We start from the raw sequence: 8,108 nt of genomic DNA, 5'->3' as shown, positions 1-8,108 counted from the left end.
GTAGAAGATGTTGGTTACAATGTTTAGTAGCTCTTGCATGCATACCTGTTTACTTTCAAAGAGCCATTTTACTTTGTCTTCTCCTTTGTGTTTGCCTGCAGATTCGGCTTAGTCCAATGCACGAGCACGCTTATTATTGTTCACATCATTCGATCGTGCAAGTGAAAAGGCAATAATGATGATATATGATGAAGTGACTGAGACTGGAAAAGCTGGTATGAACTTTATCTATTTTTTTTGTAAATATGACTAGCTTGTCATCCTAGATTTAGCTTTGTTGTGAGAGAACCATGTTTGCAAGGACAACTTAGAGATCATAGTTTTTGATGCCATGCTTATTTAGCTAGGAGCTTTTAAGGGTTTGTCTTGAATGCCAACATGGATTTTGAGATGACTATGATGTAGTATGATAGGATGGTATTCTCCTTTGAATGATTCAAGTGGCTTGACTTGGCACATGTTCATGCATGTAGTTGAAACAAAATCAACATAGCCTCTATGATGTTTGTGTTCATGGTGATTTATATCCTGTGCATGCTTGCACTCTATGTTAGTCAAACTCATTGCATCTTGATGACCGTTGTCGCTCTCTAGTTGGTCGCTTCCCAGTCTTTTGCTATCCTTCACTTGTACTAAGTGGAATACTGCTTGTGCATCCACTTCCATAAACCCAAAAGTTTTTCCATGAGAGTCCACCGTACCTACCTATTTGCGGTATTTACGTGCCGTTCCAAGTAAATTCGCATGTGTCATTCTCTAAACTTTCAAGAAATATTCTGTTTTGCATGCCCGAACCGCTCATGTGGTGACAGGGGGCTATTGGTACCTTCCATGCTAGGCGTGTTATCCTTGACATGTGTTTATTCACTATCATTCACGAGAAAGGGGCCGGTAATTGGAATGCCCAGTTCCACGCTTAAATCGAAAACATAACTGTAAAACAAGACTCCCCCTGGATTGATGTTAGTATGGACGGTACGCGAGGATTCGGCTAGCCGTAGAGTGCGATTGATTGGTGGTGGGGAAGTTAAAACTTTACTTTTTTGTTTGGGAGCCGCCTATAGCATGAGTAGCATGGAATATATTGAGAACTCTTGGTCATTGTGTTGACAATGAAAGCATGCCACCCAAAAATAATTATCTCTGTTTTTAAAAGCTTGAGCTCTGGCACCTCTGCAAATCCATGCTTCCCTCCGCGAAGGGCCTGTCTATTTATTTTCCTGTTGAGTCATCCTCTTCTTATAAGCTCCAATTAGAGAGCACCTCTGTCATTTTTATGCTTTGCTTTTCATTGATATTGAGTATGACTATGACTGGATCTTCGTTGCTATGAATTACAATGTTTAGTCAGCCCTTGATTGTTAAAAGTGCTCTGCATTTATGTTTTGCGGTCTCAGAAAGAGCTAGCGAGATACCACCAATTCATATTGCTTCATGCTTGTTTCGATTGAATTGTTGGTATCTGAAACTCATTATTATTTGCTCGCTAGCTGATTATGCCATTGATATTAGTTTACCGTGAGACCTTTGTGTCACTTGCTTATGTGGTTAACTTGTGATATTGCTGAAATTCTGGTTATGAGTTACACATAGTTGCAACAACAAGATCAAACAGAGTTTGTCAAAGTTTTTCTTTCTTTTTCAGTTTGTCAACTGAGTTACTTGAGGACAAGCAAGGTTTTAAGGTTGGGGGAGTTGATACGTCTCCATCGCATCTACTTTTCCAAACTCTTTTGCCCTTGTTTTCGACTCTAATTTGCATGATTTGAATGGAACTAACACGGACTGACGTTGTTTTCAGCAGAATTGCCATGGTGTTGTTTTTGTGTGGAAATGAAAGTTCTCGGAACGTCCTCAAAATTTACGGAGAATTTTTCTGAAAAATATGGATAATACCTGCGCAAAGATCCACCAGCGGGGGTGGGCCAGTGGGCCACAAGCCCTGTTGTTGCGGCCACCCCCCTGGCCGCGGCAACCAAGCTTGTGGGGCCCACGTGGCTCTGCCGCCCCCAATCTCAGCTCTGTAAATTCACTTTCGCCCAGAAAAAATCAGAAGAGAAGATTTCGTCGCGTTTGCGATACGGAGGCGCCGCCACATCCTGTTCTTCATCTAGAGGACAGATCTGGAGTCCGTTTTGGGCTCCGGAGAGGAGAAATCGTCACCATCGTCATCATCAACCTTCTTCCCTCTCCAATTCCATGAAGCTCTTCATCGTTCATGAGTAATCTATTTGTAGGCTCACCGGGCGGTGATGAGTAGGATGAGATCTATCATGTAATCGAGTTAGTTTTGACGGGGATTGATCCCTAGTATCCACTATGTTCTGAGATTGATGTTGCCACTGCTTTGCCATGCTTAATGCTTGTCAGTAGGGCCCGAGTGCCATGATTTCAGATCTGAAATTATTATGTTGTCACCAATATATGTGTGTTTTAGATCCTATCTTGCAAGTTGTAGTTACATACTATGTGTTATGACCCGGCAACCCCGGAGTGACAATAACCCATAGTATCCCGGTGATGATCATAGTTTGAGGAGTTCATGTGTTCACCAAGTGCTAATGCGTTGTTCGAGTTCTTTATTAAAAGGAGAACCTTAATATCCCATAGTATCCTTTTGGACCCCGCTGCCACGGGAGGGATGGACAATAGATGTCATGCAAGTTCTTTTCCCTAAGCACGTATGACTACACACGGAATGCATGCCTACATCACATTGACGAACGGGAGCTAGCCACATATCTCCCCGTGTTATAACTGTTGCATGATGACTATCATCCAAACAAATCACCGACCCATTGCCTACGAGTTTGTCCCACTACTTCTGTTACTTGTTTTGCTCTGCTGCTGTTACTACTGTTGCTACTTGCTACTGCTGTTACTACTGTCGCTTGCTACTGTTGCTACTTGCTACTGTTGTCACTACCGTTGTTCCTTGCCACTGCTATTACTCGTTACGCTGCTGCTACAATTTTAATTCGCTGGTCGTTGAAGGGAACAGACAATTCCCGTCAACGGACAACTTCTGGCGCCATTGATACGACAGTTAGGAATAGTCTGCCGTCAACAGATCGTTTCTGACACCGTTGTTATCATACTACTTTGCTGCTGACTCTTTGCTTGCAGATACTAATCTTTCAGGTGTGGTTGAATCTGATAAATTCCGCTGCTAATACTCGAGAGTATCCTCTCACCTCCTGTTGGCGAATCAACAAGTTTGGGTCGAATACTCTACCCTCGAAAACTACTGCGATCCCACGCGCTGGTGGGCCGTCAACAACATTCTTCTAGTTTCATTGCTAGGGAGTGCTAGCAGCATTCTTCTGGTGCCGTTGTAGAGGAAGGTCTGTTGTCACGGAGTCACCCACCACATGGGCCGCCAGGTCCACCTTGAACCGGCTGTTGGCAAACAACGACACCAACTCCGGGACACCGTGGAGCATGGTGCCTGCGGGCAGCCTCGCGCGCGCCAGGTTGGCCGCTCGCCAAGACTTCATCGGCCGGCTCCCGGCCCGGGCACCAGCCCCTGGCGCAGACGGACCGTGGTGGGGGACGACGATGGCGCCGGCTCCAGGTGCTGGCGCGGCGGCCGGCTCCGCCGATGTCCCAGCCGGCACCACCTCCTCGACAGGAGGTGGATGGGCCGCGTCCAGCGCATCCATGGTCACCCCTGGCCCATCAATGGCCACGTCTGGCGTGTCCAGGATCAAATCCGGCACGTCGGGCGCCGCCTCGGCCCTAGGGGAGTTAGGGATCACCTCTAGGTCCACCGGTGCAGAGGCGTCTGGCTCGGAGGGCTGGGCCTCCTCAGCCCTCGGGACACGCCTCGGGGCCGCCTCGCTAGCTGGCTCCTCCACGCGAGCGTGCGCGGAGGGGTCATGTCTAGCCTTCGTACGCTTCTCCACCGGCTTCTCGGCCCGGCTGGGGTGAAACTGGCCCTCGGCCGTCTTCCCCGCGGCCGCGTCCCACCGGCGCTTGGACTTCTCCTTAAGCTCCCTCTGGGCAACGTCAGCTGCTGCCCAGCCGGCCCGCTCGGCGGCGGAGGTTGTGTCTTCCTCCACGTCCTCCACCTCCCTGTCGGGCGACATTCTTAAGGAACAAAGCTTACCACAAGACAAATAAACAAAAGGGGGAGGAACCCTTACCCTACAACGATGGGCACCTACCTCCTGCCGGCACCACAGCGCTTCTTGGCACCGCCTGCCCTCGTCCTCGATCTCCGAGGCGTCGGCCGCCGCCACGTCGGCAGCAGGCGGGCGGAGTGCTATCCGCAGCTTCTCGAACATCTGCGCAAAGGATTCAACAGCCGGCTCAGCGAGACGGCCAGTCGCGAGACGAACAGCAAAGAACAAAAAAGAATACTTACCACCGGTGGCGGACGGGACCTATTGTAGGGGATCATCCCCCATGACCAGTTCCCACTGTCGTCCATACAGGCGGTGGAAATCAGGTTCACCCCTCGTGCCACCGTGTTGGGGGTGAATCTCTTGGTGGATGTCCTGCAGGGGTCATGCCGGCCGCTCATCTGGCAGACCATATGGGGCCGCCTCTACAGCGGCAGGATCCTGCGAGTCACCATGGTGGTGAGCAGGTCGCGGCAAAGAAGGCCGCCTTTCTCCAAAATCTCGAGGTGGGCGCCGATCTACGCCACCTCGGGAATCGGCTTCAGGAACTTCGCCGCCCAGTTCAACTTCGTCGGAGGATTGACGTTGAACGGGGGAATGTTGAGGGCGTCCCGGGCAGGGTTGGCGTTCTTCACATAGAAGAAGCCCTTCTGCTGCTGCTTGATGGATTCCTGCAGCGGCAGCTGGTGGAAGCCGGACTTCGAACGATGATGCACCAGTGCGGCTCCGCATGGCGTCATCGGGCGCGGTCCGGCGAGCTTCTCCAGCTCGGCCTTCTCCATTGCAATGGATTGTTGCTTGAAGAAGAACAAGCTTCGCCAGAGATCGAGGCGGGGCTTGATCCCCAGGAAGCCTCGCACAAGACCACAAAGGCCCACAGCTGCAAGATGGCATTCGGCGCCAGGTGATGCGGCTGCAGGCCGAAGAAGTGGAGGCACTCGGAGAAGAAGGAGCTCGTCGGGAGCCCGAAACCCCTGTAGAAATGCTCGTTGAAAACGACAACCTCTCCCGCGGTAGGTGTTGGGATGGTCTCGGCGCTTGGGATTCGCACCAGCACGTGGGAGGCCTGGGGCAACAGCCGGTGATGGCGGAGCGCCTCGATATGGCCCTCGCAGATCTCGCCGCCCACCCAATTTCCCTACGACGAGGTCTTCTTCGAGGAGGAGCTGCCGGCCATGGCTGCGGGCGGCTGGAGCTCGAAAGGGTTGGTGGCTCGACCGCGACGAAGATGACGAAGATGAAGAGGACGGGCTCTTTCTCTCTGGGCTCAGGGAGGTAGAGTGCGTCGATGCGGGGCGAGAAGGGGGGCGAATGGCTTCCTCGTAACCCCCGCATCCCATTTAAACCCCACGAAGCATCGTGGGGAGGGGATCCGGTGCGCGCGGGACCCCACTAACCCCGTGTGTTACGGGCAGTAGCGCTTTCCTAAGCCCAACCGTCGCGGAGTAAATCCACAGAGGATCTTCCGCGTGGAGGCCGAGGGGGCATCCTGGCGGGACCCAGGGCCAAGGCCCGGTCCCGTCACCAGTAATCACCACCATTAAGTCAGGCTGGTCCTGGCATGTGGCGCGATCTGAGCAACCTACGACGAAGCCGAGGCGTCGCTTCAAAGACAGCCAGTTTCGGAGCCGGCGTCCCCTGTCGCGGATGGCGGCAGGAATTCCAAGACAAAATATCAAGCCGGTGAGGCCGCCCGTCCGCAGACGGCGGGCCTCTCCAGCTTCGGGGACTACTGTCGGGGGGTAACCCCGGGGTAGGCTCATCGAGCATGCTCCTTCATTTTCTGCCCAAAGGGAATGACCAAGTATAGTTCCCCAAGGCCTAAGTCCTCTGGCTAGCTAGGCAGCCCCTGCCGGCTAGAGGACGAGGCGGCCAACTCTCTGGCCGGCCAGGCAGCCCCTGTCGGCTAGAGGCGAGATAGGTGCCTCTTCCTGGCCGTCTTGGTCAAGCCAACCGACTAGGAACGAGGCGGCCGTGACCAAGCCGGCTAGCCAAGCAGGCTAGCCGGCCGGGGATCTCAATTCACATCAGATCGTAGGTCATGACGAGACCCTACGATTAAAGGTGGCTACGCATCAGCAAAGGTACTGGATTGGAGTGCCCGGTAGGTACAAGCGTCAGCGGCCATGCCGTTGACCTACCCCGGCTCTGATCCATCACCGAGCATAGTGTCGGACCTTCAAACTCCCACTCTATTACTGCACTCGGCGTGGGGAACAGTGGAGGCGGCCGTACTATCTGCCCATGACGAATCTCGTTGGACGATGCTTGATGTACAACGCGTGCTCGGCGTCAACCTTATGCGAGAGCTTTATTGGCTAGCCGGCGGGTCCCACAGCCAGACGAGACCACGCAGCCGGCGGGGCCCTCAAGCGACAAGATAAGACTCTCGTGGGCTCCTGGCCAGCCGGCGAGGCTGCCAGCCGGGTCCCACTTTTGTACCCTTTACCCATATTTTAGGTCGGTGGGTTCGTCTATAAAACCCCCCGGTCACCCTCCATGTAGAGGGTCGGTCGAACAACACTTCATACCCACCAACCACATAGAGAGAGGCAGAGACGAGCCGGCTGCTCCCCTCTTCCTCCTCCTCAACACGGCTCCAGGAGCAACCTTGTAATCCATCCATACACATCATATACTCCGGCAGGACTAGGGGTCTTATCTCTACGGAGAGCCCTGAACCTGGGTACATCGTGCGTTCAATGCTTGTACCAACCTCGTCCCCAGCGCCCTCCATTGTCCCTTCGGTTCTCACCGACTTTAGCCTACCTATGGCATATGTTGTGAGTATCAACGATAGCTGTTGAGAACCTCAGTGTTCTCTTCAGCGACTTGTGCCTCAACGATGGCCCTTGCTATCCTGGCAAGGACATCGACGTCGACGCGTTGTGCGCCAGCTTCAGTAGGCTCTCCCTGATGAGACGCCTGCATTTGACGTATACCCTAGCGACGTGCTCGTCTTTGACGGTCCACCGTCATCTGTGGGGTGCCTTTCCCCGTATCACGTCGTTGTCGTCTCCGACATCGTGGAGGTGATGGTCATCGATGCCGGCACCAACAAGGCTCACGGCAAGGCGTCAGCTGACGCTGGTGATCCTGCTGCTGTATCTGCCGACACACTTCATGCCACCCTTGTTGGCTTGAAGACACCCTTCGCCACCTCCGAAAACCCCACCGACGCGCGGGCCTTGCTGGAGGAGGCTCGCACACAGATCTTGGAGGAGGGCATTGCCATCGCCGCGGCTAAATGTTGGATGGAGGCTGCGCAGCACGAGTATAACTCCGTTTATGGCCTCACTCCGGTTTCCAAGGGTCCTAGCCGGCTTGGCGCGGTCCGCGGCCGCGGCCGGTTCATTGCCGAGATCCTAGGCGGCAAGCTGCCCATCTACGAGACTCCTCCGGCCAACTTACGGGCAGCGCACACGGCCATGGCAGAAATGCCAAACTTGGAGGGCGAGGGGCGCGTCCTTCAGGAGAAGCGGGTCTCCGGGACCTTGGTCAGGCACAGTCGGAGTCTCCGAGACCCAATCCTGGAGCGCGTCGTAACCCCACCGGTCGTCATCAAGCCGAGGGATCTTCCTCGGATCGCACTTTCGGCCGGAAGGGCAAGGGCAGCGAAGACAGGTGTTCTCAGCGCCGAAGCGAGCTGACTTCAACCTGGCGTCGCAGGGATGATGAGAGTGCTTCGGTGTATGAGGTTCCTCGTCCAGGAAGGGCGCATGCTACCGGCTCACAAGACACACTTCCGATCTCGTCTCGGATCGGCCCTCGCGTCCCACACAGCGACAACAATGCTCGCGGATGCCTCAACACCCTGGCACAGTCAGCTCTCGTGGAAGAGGACAGTCCCATCAGTCTGGCGTGCTTTGGCCCCCGGATCGGAGGGGAGCCGTTTCCCTGAGGCTTCACTCTCCCTCGGGACACCCCCAAGTACAACGGTACTGCCAAGCCAGAAGACTGGTTGATCGACTACATCACTACAGT

The sequence above is a fragment of the Hordeum vulgare genome, chromosome 3H (assembly GCF_904849725.1).
Source record: "Hordeum vulgare subsp. vulgare chromosome 3H, MorexV3_pseudomolecules_assembly, whole genome shotgun sequence".
NCBI lineage: Eukaryota > Viridiplantae > Streptophyta > Magnoliopsida > Poales > Poaceae > Hordeum > Hordeum vulgare.
This window is presented reverse-complemented; position numbering follows the sequence as displayed.